Consider the following 19,937-nt stretch of genomic DNA (forward strand, 5'->3'; position numbering starts at 1 on the left):
GCTGTATCTCCCCAGACTGTGATCTCATCAGCTTTCCCAAGCTAACCGCAACCTGGTCACTGCTCGGATTGTAAACTTGGGCTGAGGGGGGGAGAGCAGTTTGCAGGAATAGCTATTTGTGATTCAGTCTGCTTCCCTCTGACTCAGTACTGAACCATCCCTTGGTAGGGTATTTGGGGATAGTTCGCTTAGGACGTCGCACATCAGTTTAGTTCTTGGAGGAAATTCTGCAGTACCCGGGCATGCTTACAACTGAGTTTTGTCTCGGCATCTTTTGTAAAAACAACCCCCTAAAACCTACTTCTGATTATTAAAGACGCCATGGTAATTTTTGCCGAAAGAAGGGGGGGCGGGGGGGCGGGGGTGGTCTTAGCCCTGGGCACTTTGCCAGGCTCGAGCTCAGGAAATTGCAGTCTATCTAGGTAAAACTCCCCTATAGTTTAAATGAAAAAAAGTATTCATCTCTTACTGTCTTAAAGGGTTAGCGCTGTATTTCTCTGGAGTCTTAAACAGACAGTACATTCTCGCTGGAGAGGTGGTTACAGTTGCTTGCTGGGAGAAGAATTTTTTATGCAAAAACTGGGGCCTTTTTTGCATTTTTGGGACGCTTCTAATTGCAAAATGCTGTATACATTTTAGGTTATTGCAAGGCTCGAATGAATATGTGGATCAACATACAAATACAAGTGCAAGGAAATACGCTGGTGTGGTGTTTGCACAGGGGGCAGGCAGCTAGCAAATACATGTTTTTTCTGTAGCAGAAAAATAAGGACCAGTTTTTCAGTCGTGTGCGTGTGCATCTGGGGGCTGGATTTTGTATGTTTAGCAGCAATTGCTTTTGTAAGCTGCTGCTAAGGCACGTAACTGGCCATGTGCAATTGCAGTAATGGAATGTGAAAATGCAACTACACACAGACCTGTAATCTTGCATGCAAAATACTGCTGGTCTGGTTCTCCAGGTACAAAAAATGGTCTGAGATAGTACTTGCCTTTTCATTTAACTGCATTCACCTGCATTTTTCAGGTGGCAGCTGTGTGTATGGAGTGCTGAATGATTATCCTTGCTATTTTTACTCCAAGAAGAAGGAGGAAATTAAATCGTTACTAGTGATTGGGGTAGTACATGTGTCATGGTAAGCACAGGATGAAGTTGGGTGGGGGATTGCAATGATAATTTCATAACTCTTTGAAATCCCGGGGAAATGCATGGGCGAAGAAGGAGAGCAAAGAGGTGAGCTTCTGTTTCCGCTACAGACAAGGAGTATTGAACCACTGGGTTGGCCAGTGGTGTCAGGATCTGATCTCGCCTTCTGGCAAATCTGGTACTTTCAGGGCCCCCCAAAACAGAATGTGCATTCGGGCACAGGTGGAGGCAGGGCTGAATATCGGCACTAGTGAGGGTCTTTGGATGTTCCAGCCCAGGGCAGTGCGGACCCCCCCAAAGAGTGGAACAGGTTTCCTCCTCTTCACTCAGTGGGTGCGTCTCAGCCCTGCCCTGGCGAGGCGGGGGCGGCCAGGGGGGCCGGGGGAATAGCTCACTTTCTCCGCCACTTCACTCTCCGGCTTCTCTGGTGACAGCGATAACAAAGGGCTGCTCGGCATTAGGTGATATAGATCTCTCTCAGCCCACTAAACCTGAGTCCCACAGGCTTCTCACTAGCCCTCGGGGCTTGGGTGTCACTGTCTGCTCACTGCCTGGGGTGGCCTGGGACAGTCTCCCTGGAGACCGAAGGCTGTGCCTTCTCCATGAGGTCTGGAAGCACGGATTTCTTCCTCCTGAAAACCGTGATTATATTTTGGTGTTATTTCTTGCCATCCTGGGTCCTTGACTGCAGTCACTTCCATTTTGCATGCTGCTCTTTGTAATTGAATCTATTGATGTATATTTAATCCACTTGGCACCACAGTTCGTAACTAGGCACTGCTTCCCAGCCTTCTGTCACTTGTTTTCACAATTACCATCTTTAAGTTAGGGTGGATGCCTGCCGCTCAGCTTTTTGCCCGATTGCTATACTGTCTTGGAGGACCTGTGCTTGACAGTCAGGTCCATGGTCAGCACAGCTCCCATCCTTTGATCTGGACGTCAGCCAGGTGTGCAGGACTTGGGTAATGGAAGCTAAGCCTGTTGGGTTTAATTCTCCTCTCTGCCACTGATTTGCTGTGTGTGATCACTAGCAAGTCCTTTAACCCCAGACGGCCTCAGCTGACTTATCTACTCCAGAAAGGTGTTGTAATGCTTAATTATTGCCAGCTCTTCAGAAACCCCTGGGGGAAAAAAAATGCATTTTATTCAGAAATGTCTCTGACCTCCCTGGCCTTTCTAAGCTGTCTTGGTGGTGCTAGGAGATATTCTCTTTCCTCCCTTAATAATGTTTCTTCAATTTTTCATCTGTACATTCACCCACTCTCTCAGCTGCATGTAAAAATGCCAAGCTGTCTGAAGTCATGGAAATATTTTTATAAACTTGACAGCCACGACAAACATTCCTCCTCGGCAATAAACAAACAAGGTACACAACCTGCCATTAACATCAGTTTATAGCAGAGAGACCTTCGTCACTCATTGATGAGGGAATCCTAGACAATTACTGCACTAGCAAGCCATAAAGTAGTGTTGTCTGAGGTTAGGAAAATACCGGATCCTTTGGGTTCCTGTGTGCAGTGAGTAACTGGGAAGCTCTGTTTGCCCATGTGTGTACGGGAGTGCAGGCAGGCACCAGGTATTTGGTTTATTCAGGGCTCTTACAAACTATATTTGGCTTGCGCGTATGTGGTGTTGGGGTCTTGGTGTTTGTTTGTATGCACAACAGCCTGTTTTCCATAGTGGCAGTTGAAACATAAAGGTGGTACAAATTAAACTGGATAAATAGTAGACACCTAAAAAAAAAAAAAGCTGCAAAAGAAAGGTGTTAGTGAGTGTTGCAGGATCAGACCCCCTGTTGCACAGCCTCCCGCGCACCCCTCCTCGGTCTTCCTTGCAGCTGGCTGTAAGCTGGTAGGGTTGACAGGTACCTGAACCTGCAATGCAACATCTCCCTGTGAGTAATTCTCCCTGTAAGTACTCAGACAGTGCTTATTTTGGCGCATTCTTGGTTTAGTTGCTCTGTGCATGTCTAAATCCATATCTCCAGAGACCTTCATGCTAGTGAAAAAGAGCAGGTGCTGCTCTTTTTCCTGTGTTACTTTGGGTTATCTCTTGTTCTTCTAGCAGGCCCTCTTCCTACCATCTTTGGGTAGTGGGCTCTCTCTGGTGTGCTCAGGAGAAGAAAGTCAAGACTGTTCTTCACCTGTAGCTTTGACAGAAGACTCTAAGTAGGCAGCTAAGCTCCCTTCTACCATCTCGGTCATTCACTGCCTCTCTCAGTCTCAGTACCTTGGTTCCCCTCTTCTTAAAATGAGGATGACAACTCTTCACTCTGCTTCCACAAAACCTTTGAAAGCTAAGGAGAAAAAGATGCGGGGTTTTTGTCTTCCTTCTTCAGGAGACCATAAATCCATCTCCCCTCCTCTCCGCTCCTCTCCCTTCCTCCCTTTTCCTCTCATTTTAAGAGTTCTTATTATATTCTGTCCCTCTAGGTCTCCTCTACTTCCACCGCTCTTGCAATCTGTCTCTCTCTGCTGTTTCCACATCCCCTTCTATTTGCAGCTCCCTTCCTTCTGTTCATGTCATTTTCTTCTCTCACCCTGTATCTTCTACCCTCCCCCACTATTCATGCGCCGCACACTCTTCCTATCGCCTCTCTCTAGTTTATCCCCCGTATTCCTCCCTTACACGTCTCTCCGATGTGGACCTCTTTTTGTTGTCCCTGGCTGCGTGTCTCTGCAGCCCGGCCGCATGGGAGGTGCTGGCGGGGCTGGCTGGCCAGGGCCTGAGCGAGAAGGACAGGGCGTGGGATCAGCTGGACAGTCCCCTGCTGTGGCCTGCCACGGGCCAGGCGGGCTGGAGCTTGCCCTCTGACAGAGCATGGTGAGGCTCCCTCTGCTTGTGTGCCGCTGGCTTGGGATGGGACTGCCTCGGGTCTTGTTCTGAGCTGTGGCACAGTTGTCACTTCAATGTCTGAGTACTTTATTTCTGCCTGGGAGCCTGATGAAGTCTGTCTCAAATTTTGTCTCCTGGCATCACACCTTACCTCCCTGGACACGACCTCATGACTTGTTTTGGTTCTGGCCCGTTATCCTACTCCCATTCCCCCAGCTTCCCCCCGGGCTCTAGACACACTGCCCTGAAAACGTGGATTGTGTTCTGCTTGGCTGCTTGGAGACATCTGTGGTTGTCAAGAGGGGGGTGACTGTTCCTCTGCGTCACTCCACCTGAGTTCAGGGTCCCATGCTCTGCCAGGAAAAGCCGTGATGGAAGGGGGAGAGGACTAGCACCAAACATCTGGGGAGACCTCTGCATCTTGTTGGAGAGTTGCATTGAGCCAGCAAGCCAGTGCCCAGCAGGTCAGGACAGCTGTGCTCTGTTCCTGGGAGACCTGTGTTTGGCAGGGGACGAGAATTGCTCTTTGGGTGGGACAGGGGCAGCAGGGTCACTGCATTAAGGAGAACCCCTCTCCCATCTGCCTGAGAGAGCCACCTGATCCCACGCAGAGGCCATCCCACTATCTGATGTGGGATAGAGTTGCCTCCCAGTCAGCCCGAGTGGATGCAGCCTATTTAACCACCTCACTGCAGAGACAGCATTTTGGCTGCAGGGATCGTGGCCAGCAGTGACACTTGAAAGGTGGTGCTTTTTGGCTATCACTTCATGGACTCTCTTTTGCCTCCCACAGTGGGCACATGTGGCGTGGAGAAGTCCTCTGCCCCAGGCAGGGAGAGTTGGCTGCCAGTAGGCTGATGGGAGAGCCGGCCAAATCAGGGCTCATCAGGTTTTCCTGACAGCAAAGCACAAAGAGGTCACGCAGATGGCTGCGTGTTGAAGTTCATCCAGTGTCCTACAGGACAGGGCATAGTGACTTTCTGGCCTCCAGTGGAGTTCAACTCCATTTCTGAGTAGCACCACATCTGCCCCTGCCAGGCGTGACTCAGTCCCAGGCTCATAAGTCATGAGCCTCAACTCTTGTAATCAGACAGTTCCTGATTTCTCCCCTCTGTCTCTGCAACGGACCGACCCTTCCTTAGCATGTTGAGATGGTATCCCTCGCGGTCCATGCAGGGTGCCATACACCTTTTCCCAGTTTTCCCACAGTTTCTCTCCTTCTCCATACTTGCTTCACCTGTTTTACCTGCTCTTTCCCTCCTGCTCTGCCTCTGGGCTAGGTCTCTCACCAGACTCTTTCCAGAATCGTGTTCCTCTGCCTTGTTTGCCTTCCCATCTGGCTTCCTTGTCTCTCTGGCCACGCCATGAGCTGTCAGCAGCTAGGGGAGAAGGGCCATTGTAAGAGCAGGGCAGAGACTGGAGGGTGTCTGGGAGAGCAGAGGGGGAAGGCAGGGTATTACTAGGTCAGGGTCCATTGTTTGCTGCTGTCTTTGGCCTCTCCCAGGTACGTGCTATTAGCAACATGGCAGAAGTCCCCTTCCCCGAGAAGAGTGATCTTCCCATTGCTTCTACTTCACTATTAGCAAGCTCCTGAAAGGTTAATGAAGTCATTCACTGCAAAAGGAAAAAGCACGTCTTCCTGTGTTTTGCATAAATTAATCTTGGAGATTATAGAGCAGCCTGTGTACAGGGCACAGGACATGCAGCTATGTCCTTGGGTCTTGTCACCCAAAATGCCGCTCTGGGAGTATCATGCAGGTGGCACTGTCCACTCCAGTCCTCGAGATCAGCTTTGCTTAAAACTTAAGTAAAAAGCTGTGGCCTCCCCATCCATCTTTATTCATGTTTCTTGTGTCTAATGGGGACTGGGGAGGAGGTACCCAGGAATGCCCACAAGCCTCCCCTTCCTCCCATTGCGGTGGATCCTCGTTTCCCACAGATCCTCTTTAGAACATGCCCTGTATCAGGTTTCATTCCCACTGGATTTTTTCTGCCTGAGAAGTATGGAAAAAATCATTCAATTGGTTTCGAATCACATGAGTGGGAGCAGGCACCAACTCTAGAAGATAAGTGTTCTGACCTTTACTGCACTCAGATAACTGAAAATAATAACAAATAAATACATCTTGTTTCTAAACCTTAGGCTTAGGGATGTGTCCCTGCCTTATGCAACAAGAGCCTGAGCCAGGGCTCTTGGGAGGGTTGAGGATAAGAACCTGGCATCTGCCTGCAGTAAGCAGCATCCCCTTTGCTTTCCTTTTGAAAATGCAGCCGGTACCAACCCAGATATTCAGGATGGGAGGGGACGGGGCCAGTGTCCCCGCTCTCCTGCCATCTTGCTGCTGGGACTCTGGATGTTTCCCTGTGGTTAGTGGTCCGGGAGAACAAGAGTTTGATTATTTCTGGCCCATGTCTGTTTCCTTACACTTTCTGCCTCTTCACATACAGGGTTGACCATGTAGGGCCACACAGGGCTGGCCGCCAACTAGACCTCTGCATATAGGCAGACCCTGAATATGAGTGTGGGATTTGCTCTGAAAAAAATGTATTAAAATCCCCAAATCGGTGTTTGAAAATAACTGAGGGAACCTGTCTGGAAGGAGGACATAGTGAACTGTGACTCCCAGCAAGCTCCCCAGGTGTGGGTCTTAGGTCACTGACTCAAACCTCCATCATCCCCTGGACGTGCCCCAGGGGAGGTCCATTGGAGGCGGCCTGCCTCTCTTTGCAGGCCACTGGTGACAGTAAATATTTGTACACTTGCATACTGAAGTGCTGATACGGGACTGAGGACCCATTGTGCAGTGTGCTGTCCAGACACCGGAAAGAGACAGTCCCTGTCCTGAAGGACTTAGTAGTCCCAAATTAGAGCATTCATGGTGCTTTCTGTAGTGGTTGTGACTTGATGTTCCTCCACCAGGACGTTGCTTCCTTTCCCTCCTCTGTTACGTAGGGAGCTTGTTTGCTTGGTTTCTGCCATCCAAACCACCATCGACTGAAGTGCCTGTATGCAGAGCTTGGGGAGGATGTTAGGAGGTTTCTGGCACTCTGTCAGTGTAAAGCATCTTATTTATTAGAGTCTAATGCCCAGCTGGGATGCACTTCTGATCTAAAGCTCCTGAATTCTTCCCTTTTAACGCTAAAGATGCCATTCAGAGAGGCCCCCTGGGCCCAATGTGTGCTTCTGCTGAACACTGCCCTGATCATATATCTACCGCTGTCTTGCTCAGACTTTGGGTTCGGTGATTTTGTTTCCATGAGAAGATCTCCTCCAACTCACCTCTTCCTTCAGGGGTTCCAGCAGATACCCAAATAAATATGATTCAGTGGGCCATGGGCTACTGTATTGCAGCATATGGAAGCGTGTGCATTTTCAACATGCAACCTGATATGTGTATGGATGCTTGCATTCGTGTCTGCTAGCGTATTTGGGCTGGAGGGGGTAGCAGTGAAAGCCTTGGCAGCTGGGAAGAAAGGAATGACAGGCTTGCCAGGGGAGGGAGGAGAGAGTTTGGTAGCCGAGATGAGGATTGGGTAACAAGTGGAGGGGGAGATCAGATTTAGGATCCATGTTCACTTAAGAAAATAGGAGAAGTAGTACATTGTTTATTGGGGATTGTGTTATTCCTGTGCATTATTTATTAATCTTCTGCTAATGGTACTGCATAAAGAAGTGGCACTTCTACAGAAATTTCACAGACAGCTGGAGGATCAGTTCCAGGAGGTATTGTAACCAGGTCAGGTTGGTGTAGGGCATCCTGCTGGGCTCAGTTTTGACAAGCTTTGGAAAAGAGAGGATTGTTCGGGAGGCATTTGAAGGGGAGAAGGGGGGGTGTCTGTGACTCACCAGGGAACAGTGATCACTGTGAGGATAAAGGGGCAGGCTGGAAGGAGACCTGGAGACAATGGTGAATTCCTGGGGTCAGCGTCTTCAGGATTCCAGCCCGAAGTACGCGAAAGCGTAAGAAAATGAAGTATTTAGGAGGAACCTTTAGGAGTAATAAAGGCAGCTGGTGAGACAAAGCCAAAAGTAAAGAGAAAGCAGGTTTTACTACGTGCTGCGCCTTGAAGCGGATCTGGAAGGCTTGAATTTGAGGCAGGAGTTGGAAGAAGGGATGTACAGAAAGAGATGGCCTGTGCAGTGAACGTGACTGAACCATTCTTGACTTACCAGTACTGTACGAGAGCACAGACCCACCAGTTTGCAGCCTCGACTGATGTGACAGGCTAAGCAGAGGTGTTGAGGTGCAAGTTTGTGGTTCAGACAGGTGGGTGCCAGGATGGGTGCTCCCAGCCAGTTCTTGCACACTAGTCCTTGCTTGCATTTTAAAGATGTCCAGTCACTTTGAGAGGTGGGACTGGTATTTTGGTAGGTGGCATTCTTCTTTCACTCAGCATGAAACCGAAATCAGCAAATAGTGCAGAGGAAGTCACACTACTGGTGCAAACCATCTTTGGGTGAGAAGCAACTGTTGAAATCCTGGCCAACTCATAGTCTCCAAAATACCCAGACAAAAATGCAGTGCTTAGAGGTTTTTGTTTTTAAGCTTTGTTTTACCCACCAGTTCAGCCATGTCGACATTATGTGGGAAACACCTTACCTACTGCCTGCCTGCGACTGTTTCCATAAGCCAGGTCTAAATGGTAGTTGCCTTGGCGTCTCTTCTATCTGAGAATCTCAGTGCTGAGCTGGTGCAGAAATTCTGGGGTTAGGGGGGAGGTGGAGAAGCTGCAACATAAACCCAGCCTCATGGGCTGTCCTTTGTTTTTTCAACTGCAGTGGAAATCCAACTTTGTTAGAAACAGTCAGACTGTGAACACAGGGAGTCCTGTAGCACAGACAGGCTTTGCAAGGAACTCCATTAGCTAGAGTCAGCCTCTTCCCTCAGCCATCACATACAGCACAGTTGAGCCACCGTTACTAAATGGTGTTGGGATGCAATTTCTAATTATGCACAGCATTGGTGCAAATCATGCAACAAGTACATACGGCGATTGGTGTGTTTAAGAAATAATTTTTTAAGTTGTTGTCAGTGAGCACCCTATAGCAAACCTCCTTATTCTGTGCAGCAACCGTGGTGGTATAGGTAGTGCTAAGTGCACTGAGAAGTTGTGGGCGTAGCTGTGTGAGAACGGCCTGTAGGTTTCAAATGAACCAGGCCGTGATGGGACACGGCTGTGTTAATCCACTGTCTATTAGAGCAGAAGGTGACTTGGTCCAACCAACTGAAAGGCCTTCAGAGAGCATTTCTCTACTTTGGGAGAATCTGAGATCATCTGAGATCTGGGACTTGAGTTTTAACAGGGCTTATCCATTGGGGAGGGACAGTCCATTTCAAAAGCAAAGTGCTGATGAGTCCAGGAATGATAAAATCACCCTTGGATTTTTTTTGTGTGTGTGAACTCCTAGAAGTCATCTATGTTGGTATAAATGAGATCATTTGGCCTAATTAGTTCCAAGCTTAATTAGCAGTAATTATCCCAACATGGGAGTAATACCCGAGTAGGAAGTACTGAGTCCTCGATTAGATAGATCTCTAATTGGTGTTACAATATTGTAATTAAAGCATGCTTATACGCCTCTGCCTCTGCAAGTGATTTGTTTTATGTCTGATTAAACAGGGAGTCCGGCAGCCTCAAGGAGGCCAGGACATCACCACTGATTGAAACAGTGTATTATTCTTTGTTATAGGAAAGAAATGATGAATCACATATACTAGGAAACACTGTGGGCCAAATTAATCCTTTGAGTAATTGCTACTGGAGTTAGGGAAATTACAACAGGGGTGAATTTGGCCTCAAGTGCATAAACTCTATCTGTATATCACACAGTTAAACAAATACTCATTTGAATGTGCAGTCTGGCAATTACACCATCAGACAAATGCAAGTAACTTAATCTGCATTTGCGATCACTGGATTGCACGGGTGAGTTTGTTTGGCTGCTGGGTGATCGTTATTAGATTGCACATTCTGCTCAAATTTTTCAGGAGGTGGTGCCATGTGTCCTGGGATGCGCTGCACCCTGAAGCAGGCGGCAGAGTTTCAGATGGCCGCTGCTGGCTGCTGCGTCCTCTCCCTGTCGGGGTGAAACCCGAAAGGTACTGCTAGGGTCACCAGGAGCACCGTGCAGATGGAGGAGATGGACAGATAAAGCATCCTCTTTTCTTCCAGCACTGTTACCTTTAATCTAGCTGGTCTGACCCTCCCCAGCAGAAGACACTTCAGAAGAGCGGGTAAACAGACATTTTTCAAAGAAGTTTAAGAAAAAGAGAGCGAAACGGGAACTTTCTGAAATTAGTCAGCTTCAAAACATGAAAGCTTCCTATGTCTTTTTAAGAAACCACCTCCTTAGGAGTTGGCAAGTGCGCTGCTTTATTACTTATCTGTTCGCTACATGAGTGGGCGACTGTACTTCCTGATTTGGTTCTTCAATATAGAGAGATCATCAGCATGGGTCTGTAGAGGACAGTAACTCCTCGCCTACGGAAAGTAACAAATAGGAATAAGGATGCATGTATCTGCTGGCTGTCACAAAGGATTTCAGAGCACATTCAAGTCATATCCGAAGTAAAACGTCAGCTTGTTTCCATTTTACAGCTGCAGAAACTGAGGCACAGATCAGTTACTTCTCTTGATGTAGCTCATGGAGCTGGTGTGTAAGGCAACACCAGGAATGCGGTGCAGATCTCATCACCTTCTGCTTCACCCACAAAACCGTCTTTCTTTTCCAAGGGGAAGAGTCCAGAAAGAGGGAGGTGTCTTGAGCAAGGAAATAAAATACACAAAATTCTGTTAAAGCAATATTAGGGATAAGAATTTAAACACCCCATATGTGGGAATTCAAAGCAAGGGTTTCCATAGCAGCATTGCTTGGCCATATTGTATATACACTATTTTGCATTGCTTTCATGATGTCAAAGGCATATTCTAATATCTGTGTGTGCAATATGTCTGAATCAGAGTTGCTATGAAACTTAAGGCTGAATTACACCACGGAGGCATATTCTTGTGTGGTACTGGGAGGAAATAATAGAACTAGGTTTTGTTAGGATTTTTCTCCAGTGATACATTTTTCTTAGAAAATTGCTGATTTGCCAAAACTGTTGCTATTTTTGGGAAAAGTTCATTCCAGTTCCCTGTCCCATCTTGAAAAAAAAATGGAGCAAAGTTGTGAAGCTGTGAAAATGAAGTGCTTTAGGAAGGTAAAATGAAGTCTTGCATTTAATTCATTTGGTCATAGTTTCTTGTTTTGAAAATTTCAAAAACTATTTTTTTTCCTGATCAGATATAGAACAATGATTTGAAATCTCTGAAAATCTTGAAGGAATAAAAAGCATTCCCTCTCACCCTAGATAGTCTCAAACTGTACTAGGAGCTGGGGGCGACAAGGGAGCGACTGTATCACTCGACACTAGTGTGGCTGCCCAGTGTGTTGCAGTTGGGGCAGTGGGAGAGATTACCTCCCGAGTACCTCTCTGCCTGCCTGGTGTAGGCAATTGTAAGGTAGAAAAAAATGCCTGTGCAGTACTGCTCAAGTCTTTCACAAGGCCCAACTCTGTCTAAAAAACCCCGACATCACCTGTGTATCAGAAGGTTAAGCCTTTAGACCCGGAGGGTTTTGGGTGGGAGCCACTGTCTCTCACATCGTTAAACCTCCCTTCTGCAGATGATGGGATCTTGGTGAGGGGGGAGCTGCCGCCTCTCCCTAATTGATGCCCCACACTAGGGATGACTAGACCTGTCCTTCTCACCTCCACATGCACGGGCAAAGGGCCTCCTGTGAGCACAGCTCTTCCCTGCACTTGGTCCCCTCTGCCCCCTGCTTTCAGCACCTCATCCATGCTCTGAAGCTGTTTGGGGGAGAAGGAGGGATGTTGCACCCCAGGCTGGGAAGGAGTGCTCGCACTCATGGAAAAGCCCTGTGAGTTGGTTTGGCATCCTTCTTCCTGCTGGCAGCAACGTTTCCTCACTGCCAGCGTTCCCAAATGTTGGTGTAGCCTGTATGCCAACGTCTCCTTTCTCCCTGCTCCCTCGTGTTGCAATTGCTGATTTCTGTGCCTGTGCCTGAAGAGCTGTAGTTTAGACTTGCTTTGCCATGCATTGAAGCCATTCTTGTTTAGGAAAGAAACTGCAATAGGGGTGTGGGAGAGAGGAAAAAAGAAGAGAGCTTTTTTTTCCTATGTGGCAGCGACGGATGCTGGGTATTATAGAGACAAGCTGACAAACATCTGAATGAGTGGAAGAGACTCCTAACCCAAAGGGAGGAGTTGTGGTTTAGGTTAAAGCCACAAAGGAAGTGAAGGAGGTTACCACTTTCCTGTCTGTGGGCAGGAGGTTCTCCTTGTGCTCATTTGAAGGCTTAGCTCTAGCTCATTCTTCCCTAGGAACATACTCATCTGTGTACTTCTTGAAAAGCATTCGATCTGGCGTCTGATCTTGGGAGTGACAAACATCCCCTTTATCCACAGAAATCAGCAGGAGCTGGGAGCTAAAGACTGGGAATCACAGTCTAATTTATGGAGCCAGATATTCTAAGGCGTCTTGTTAAGCCACGTGTCTTGTTTGGTGCTAGAGCACGTAGTGTATCTCTCCTTGCCTCTTCCTCTTGCTGATTCCACTCGGATTTTTTGTTGCAAATATCCATGCCCCTGGGGCTTGCTGGCTCCCTGCAGGTCTCGCTTCTCTCTTGTTCCCGAGTGATTGGCAAATTGCGTAGCCATCCTGCCCGAATCGAGCAGTCTCGCATGCTGATACAGGACAGATTCTGATGCCATCCAGTTCCTGCCAGCATGGCCTGTGATCAATATTTTCCTTGATTTTCACGGTGTGCTTTTCTTTTAACAGCTCAGAGGCTCTAGCTGTATGCAGTCGAAAAGTTTGTTGTCTCGGCTCTATAGCTTCACTCTTCGTCTGTGAGGACAGAGTGAGTGGTTAACCCTGGTGTGCTGCAGAAGGCATGCCAGGAGGGAGATGAAAGAATACAGGATTGCTCTTACAAGAGACTGAGCCTTAGCCTGAGTCAGAGGAGTGCTGGCATGCAAGCTGGCTATCTTAACCCGAGCTATCAACTGGCGACTGCACAGTTAGAACCACTGTCAGTGACAGTGACTTTAGTATGTGCTGCCAGTGCCTTCTGATCACTGTGCGCTACTGTACATGAAAAGAGCGTCTGAAAGGTGCTCCCTGAAGAGCCGTTATGTGGTCTCTAACCTTCCATTAACAGCTCACCTTAGCCCCTAACCCTGGCCTCAGGATGCAGCAGTCATTTCATTTACCAGGTGTGAAAATCATATTTTGCCATGTGAGGATGATTGCTTTATCAGGTGTATTACAGTATCTGGTTTGGGTTTTTTTTTATTTTTAAAAGGGCTTTGTTAGAACTACAAGATATCATTAAAAATTTATATGTGGCAAATGTGTCCTTTTTTTGCAGAGTGTTTCCTTTTAGAGACCTTCATGGTATTGATTTCAAGTAGATTTTCCTTCTTTGTTTTAAAACATTTCCTCTGCCTATGGATTTTCAACATTACTTACTGGATCTGTGTGCAGTACATTCCCCAGACTATATTATCAAGCCCAAGTCCCTTACTGCTGGCCTTCAGGGACCACTTCTGAAGCTGGAAAGACCATTCATTTGCAGTGTTCACTCAGTCCTGAGCAACTATCCAGCATTACATCCTTCTTACTCCAGGATGCACGCTGTCATCTGAGCCGTGGGTCTGCTTTCAGCATGTGCCAGCAGATCCCAAACCTAGTCTGGTAACAGCCTCGAGCTGTCCCTTGCTTGGAGCGAGCGGTGTTTGTTTGGATGTTTTAGATGTAAAGGGAAAACAAGCTGTATGATGGGGAAGTCAAGAAACTGGAGTGGTAAGCAGCTGAAATTGTAAGGTCATTTGGTTTTGGTATCAGCATTTTATTGCTCGAACTCATCCTTGTGGCCATTAGAGTGAGGTGCGGGGTTTCGTTTTGGAGAGGGCAGAGGACTCAGCAGGGAGGCTGGGAGTGCTGACACAGCACGACAGGCGCGAGGTACTGCTGCCCTTTCAAGGGGAAGTGCCCGTGAGGAGCAGGCTGAGGTCCACCAGCCACCGCTCTGCCTCCGGATGAGGCCCTGGGATTCATGTTCTGCTGGTGGGTGAAAGAGCTTTGTGACAGCCAGCTGAAGGTGTGGGTTGAGCCATCTTTTGGTGGATCGTATGTGTAAGACATTGAAGACTTGCATTCAGACCCTAAAGGCTTACAATATCTGGCTTTGTTTACTGTAGCATTATAGCCTTAGGGCCACAGAAAGTGCAGCTTTATTGAAATCACTGGAGTTGTGCTTGCTTATGGCAGCAGGGAGCTGGGGACACGTTTTTTTGGAACGTGTTGCCAGGAACATAAACCCTTTTCTTTGGGAGATGCTATGTAAGGATGGCTCAAGTGCGTGCCTGGGAAACGTCCTAATGGAAACAAGACATGGAAATGATCAGATCTCAGAACAACTCTTACTTGTTCCCCACATCTGTGACTTTCAGAGTCCACCATCCTAAGGCTCAGTCCTTCTCTCCTTCCTCTTTATCATCAAATCTTAGTTTTGAACATCATCTATACCACCAAGAGCTGGGACACCATGGGGGACATGGCAGTCTCTGCACATGGGGGAAATAGGGACCTGGATGAGGAAGCCAGCTGACTTGCATGGGTCCCAGGCAGGCTGAAGTTGTGTTACTGGACAAAGCAGCAGCAATCTTTGTTATCTGATTCTGAAGTGGAAGGTGCCTGTGCTTCAGCATTTCAATGTTTACAAGAGATTCGTGCTACAGTCTTTGATGCTGGTTACTCCTATAAAAGCAATTACCAAAAATGCAAGTGGTTCTTAAAGACACTGTAGCCAGAGTATTACCTGCACTCCCTGCATGCTGGCTGGACTGCTGGCATTCATTTTGCCTTGCCTTGACAGAAAAGACAGGCAAAAGGTACAGGTTGTGTGTAGGAATAGCCCATCTTGTAAGCAAGCCAAGGCACAGGGAGTGTATCCCATCAGTTACATTACCAAGGCAGGTCCCCTATGCCGCACCATCTCACATGTTAACTGGATGCTCTAAAATATAAGGATCTAGACAGAAAAAACTATGCTGTCCTAGGTGTCTCTCAGGACCTGCAAGGCAGGTATTGTAAGCAGATGTATTCATGCTAGGGAATAAACAGATATGATTTAAAATAAGCTGGCAGATTTTGTGCTCAGATGGACTAGGAACATTCATGCAGTCTGTTATTGCAGTTCAGCTGTGAGAGGCCAACACCTTCAGCAGAGAGGGACTAGCAAAATGTTTGGGCAGAAGCATGTCCAGTCATGACATCTGTTGCTAAAGTGGTCCAGAGTTTGCACCATAAAAATGCACAAGAACAGGAGTGAAGCATTTAGGTAGCTAAGCCAAAACTCTCGAGTGCCCTCTAATAAGACTCCTGTTTTTGTTGGTATCGTCCTCTATCATCTAGGATCTTGCAGATCTGAAAGCTCCGATGATTACTGCAGAAGAAAATCAGCACCACACTGATGATAAGTCTAAACTAAAGAGCAAGAGGGAAATCTGCTTGTTTTCTTTGGAGGGATCTCAGTGTTTTATGTAATCTTTGTACAGCACCTGTAAATCAGTGACTGGTACTTTTGAAATGTATTTCCTTCATCAAAAACTATTTGAAACAACAGGTAGCACCTATCTATTCAGTCTAAGCTCCCTTGACATTTTTAAATGACAGATAATGAAAACTGTCTTCATTATAACTCAAGCAATTTCATCAGACTGTCACCAGCAAACAATGGCAAATTAAAGACTGAACAACCCTCAACTCTACTCTCCTAGGTACCTGTGTGAGAATACCCAAAGTCTTTCCTACAGCTTCTAGGAAATATAAAGGGTGATTTCTCAGGTGGGAAGGATTCTGGTATGCGAGGCACTAGAGGTCAACAGGAACATGTTAAAATCTGTCTGGAAACCAGTGGTCAGATGGCATAAAAATGGAGCACAAATGTGAGAATGATCGTGGGTGAGAGACACGGCTTATCTAACAGAGTGCTGAGTTCTGCACTGCCTTCAGTTTATGAATGGATTTAAAGCATGGTGCCAAACAGAGCATATTGCAGTTGTCTAATCCTTAGGTGACAGAGGCAGGCATGATAGTAGACAGAGATGCATCCAAGAGGACTCATCAGAACAGCCCAGTCAACCTGGCATTATTGCTACCTGATCTGCGGGAATCGGTCCAGGCACCTGAATCTGAACTGCCGAAGGGAAACCTGGTCGAAGGAGCAGCTGTTGAGGTACCGTGCTAGCTTATCTCACCCTGCTTGTCTCTCCCCAGCCAACATTGCTTCAGGCTTGCCCCGTCTGAGCATCAGTCACCCAGGTCCTTCCCCCCTCGCCCCCTCCCCCCATTTATAGGCTTAACCAAGCTACCCCCCACAGTTAGATTAAAGGGAGACAGAGAGCAGAAGGGGCATCTCACAATAAAACATCATTTATATGAGATGGCCACGGTATGGAAGAGGCTAGCACCAGGGAGTGAATTATAGGGGTCCAGAGAAGAAAGAGGCTGTGGCAGAGAGAGGGTTGTTATTGGAGGACACAGGGAGCAAAATGACTGAGATAGAGGGTGTAGATAAATAGTTAGAAATAGCCACAGTGGTGTGATTTGGAAGGAAAATCAGTCACTACTTCAGTCACCAGTGGTGTTCAGTTTAGGGAGCTGAGTGGTAAATTACAGGCAGGTTAGGACTCCAGGAACATCTGTGACCCTGTGAAATGCTGGAGAGAGAAAAGTTGCAGTAACAGTGAGTAAGATTCAGATCTCATCTATCTGAGCATGAGTATCTCAAGGTGAAATAACAGAAGGAGAGGAGGCGGGAATATTGATTTCTGCCTCACAAAACAGACAACAACGCCTACTTTTTCATAGCAAGCATTTAACCATTCGCTTTAATGGGCCAGTCTGCAGTACAGTGGGGGCTTGGTTTCTTCTTCCTGTGCAATCTAGAGGGGAAATCATGCTGAAGTTATTTTTATTTTGTTGTAGCCTTGCAGGAGAGACCTGAGCAAAATTTTACCCTCAAGCACCTTTGCACTGACTGGAGGGGCAGCTGTAGTCTGTGAGCGTAACCCGCCTGCGCTGCTGCCCTGTTGTACAGCAGGCAGGTACCCTGAGCAGCCGGATGCTGGAGGAGCAGCACTGGAAGGCACAAAAAAGCCTGTTTTGCCAAGAGAGCTGTTGTATGTGTTGGCGAAAGATGACTTCTTCTGTCTGTCCTTCTGTTTATCCTGTGAGAAGGATGCTTCTAATGAAAAGTGCTTTCTTCAGCTGGTCATGGCTTTCTCAGAAGTATTCCTTTGGGAATGAAATTTCATTTGGTTGGTTTTACACCATGATAGCGCACACGTGTGTGCCTCGGTGCTGTGGGGCAGGCATTAGAGAGGACGGAGCTGTGTGGTGGTGCAAGGGGACTTGCTGTCCTAGACTAGGCTCAGCAGGTGGCTTGGCAATTTTCTGAGCTGCTGCCATGTCTTTTCTCACTGAAGTCAAAGACGGTCATACACATTCAAAGGGAGTGTAAAGTCATGGCTGAGAATCTTAAAAGGCTCAAGGGTCAGGCAATTCCACAGCCAAATTCTCCTGGTGGCACCACAGCACTCAGTGTGTCTGAGTGGTTCCCTGTAAGGCATGGGGATGGTGTAATGGGAGCAGCATTCCTAGGGAAACACTGATTTTGGAGTATTCTATATGCCAAAATTTCCCACCTTTGTTTAGTATGAATTCATATTTTTTGTGTGTTGCATGAGCATATGTTTCCCCAGATTCTGTTTACCTGATTTCCCCTCTGATTCAGTATCTCTTCTCTCCTCCTTCCTCTGCTCCCATTTTTTAATCATAGGAGATAAAGCTGAGCATTTATCTCTATGGCTGCGTGGTATTTGCCTCATACCTGCTTATTGACTTGAGAGATGACTTTCTAAATAGGGCAAGAGCTTCCTGCAATTGGAATGTTATAATACGTGGGATTTGTTCACCACGTCAGAGTTTTGATGTGGGATGATGTCTTGAAGGGGAGCAGATCAACTAGAAGGCTCTCTGGAGATCTAGAGGAGTATTTTAACCATAGGCCCAGTTCCATGCTCCAGCCTAAGCTTGATTAAGGCTCAGATTGTTTGGATGTTCATGTCCAAATAGGAAAACACAAGACCAACCGTTTTCCTTTTCAGTGTCGATAGGAAAAGTGAGAGCAAGGCCTTTCTTGCCCAGCTGAATTTGCCATCATCTGTACACTGTTGCCGGAGGGTGGTGTTGTGCAGCCAGGGCTGGTCAGATCCATCAGCCAGTCTCCTTCCTAACAGAGCTCTCTGCGCTGAGCAGCCAGCGAGGCAGTAGCGATCGTATAGGTGAGCTACAGGTGGTCTTATGCCAGCAGGGGGGACAGAGGTAGGGGCGTGTGTATGTGTGTTCTGGGGTGTGTGTGTATGGATGCTGACATAGATAGGGATATATGTGCATTTCCCTCCACTCTGAGTCTGTGAAGTCCCATACAAGTCAGGGTGCAGAGGGCCTGTTCACCTGGACCAAGTTACGAATGTTCTCTGACGTTTGCAGGACTGAGGTTTGGCACAACTGGCGAGACTCAGGGTAATGTATAATACCAAAAGACACTGAACTAGAAAGCAAACCACAACAATCTCTCCCCTTCCCCCAGGTTTGATTTCCTAACCTTTTAGGAATGATTTACAATAAGTAAAAGACTTTCTAAAAGGTTTTTTTTCCAGGTTAATAGTGGATGTTAAACTACCCTTCCCTGTAGTCCTTTCCCATCTCTTCCACACTGCCCAGCTTTAGCCTTCATCCTGCAGCCAGATTCATGAAGGCAGCTCCCCTGTGCCCATGCAGAGAGATCACGGCAGTATGCAAACCGTAATCACCTGGATCTTACAGAAATGGGTTGTTTCCTTCCGAGAAGGCTCATTAGAGCATACAGCCATGTAAAACTCAAAGCTCATAGGAAAAAGATTTCCTAGAGCCTGATCTCTCTTCCTGCAACTCCTCTGATCATTTACACCAGAGCAAAAAGAGGGGAAAAAAACCCCCAAACCTAAAGCAAACAAACAAAGCAAAGCATCCTCCCAATGATGCGTGTTCTTTACTTCCAACAGCGATAGCGTTTTACACCCATTTCACGCAGGTGTACATGAATGCAGAAGTCGGGAGGCAGTATAGAGAGCAAAGCTCTTAAGGAGTTAGTGGAGCTTCCTTGCTGGAAGGTTGTAATCACACTGAAAGAGGGAGATCTTGCCTCAGCAGACAGGAAGTATGTGATGCAATTTCAGCACAGAGCTGGTGGAGATAAAATAGCCCATAAAATGAAAAAAATTGTAGGGGACACTTTGCACTGCCCAAATGTGCCATGTCAAAGGTAATAGCAAGGGCTCCTTTGACTGCAGAAGCAGTGGTGTACTGGCTACGGATGCACATGGTGACTACATCCTTCACCTGCAAGGAGGAGCACACATCCCCGATCCTGGGTATAGTGACTGCTGGCAGATTCTTCTTAATGATGACAGATTTTCTTGAGGGAAGGTTTTTAAGCATTGATGACTGGAAAGGCTCAATCTGCTGTTGCGTTTGAGGTGAAGCTTGTTTCATGTGAAACGACTGTGTGGTTGGGGAAGAGGCTCCGCTTCAGAGAGGGGATGGTCAGGAGCAGGGTGTAACTTCAGAAGAGAGTAATACCTCCAGCCTTCACATGCTAAGGCTCCATGTCGCCGTTTTGCCTGCCGTCAATCCCATCTTCAAAAGTTCCTGTTCCTCAGATGTTTCCACCTCCTCCAGTTGTGCCAGTTCAGCTGCTTGTGGGGATGAAATCTACATCGGAGCTGGTCTGGCGTTAAGGATTTGTTCTTGTTAGTAGGGCTTTTAAAGAAAAGTCGGATCA

General features: G+C 47.2%; 1 protein-coding gene across 6 annotated transcripts in view; it reads left to right on the forward strand.

Annotated features, from left to right (window-relative positions):
• The window catches only part of BCL9 (BCL9 transcription coactivator), a 60,269-nt gene that overhangs the window by 4,638 nt on the left and 35,694 nt on the right, over window positions 1–19,937 (forward strand). The window contains exon 1 of one of the 6 annotated variants that reach the window (XM_074857590.1): window positions 16,202–16,286. The exons of 4 other annotated variants lie outside the window; for them this stretch is intronic. The gene's annotated coding sequence lies outside the window, so the exon portion shown is untranslated. Of the gene's footprint in view, window positions 1–16,201; window positions 16,287–19,937 lie in introns of those variants that run through there. One more of the 6 variants, XM_074857546.1, reaches the window with a different exon arrangement.

This window comes from Strix uralensis, chromosome 2 (genome assembly GCF_047716275.1).
Source record: "Strix uralensis isolate ZFMK-TIS-50842 chromosome 2, bStrUra1, whole genome shotgun sequence".
Classification (NCBI taxonomy): domain Eukaryota; kingdom Metazoa; phylum Chordata; class Aves; order Strigiformes; family Strigidae; genus Strix; species Strix uralensis.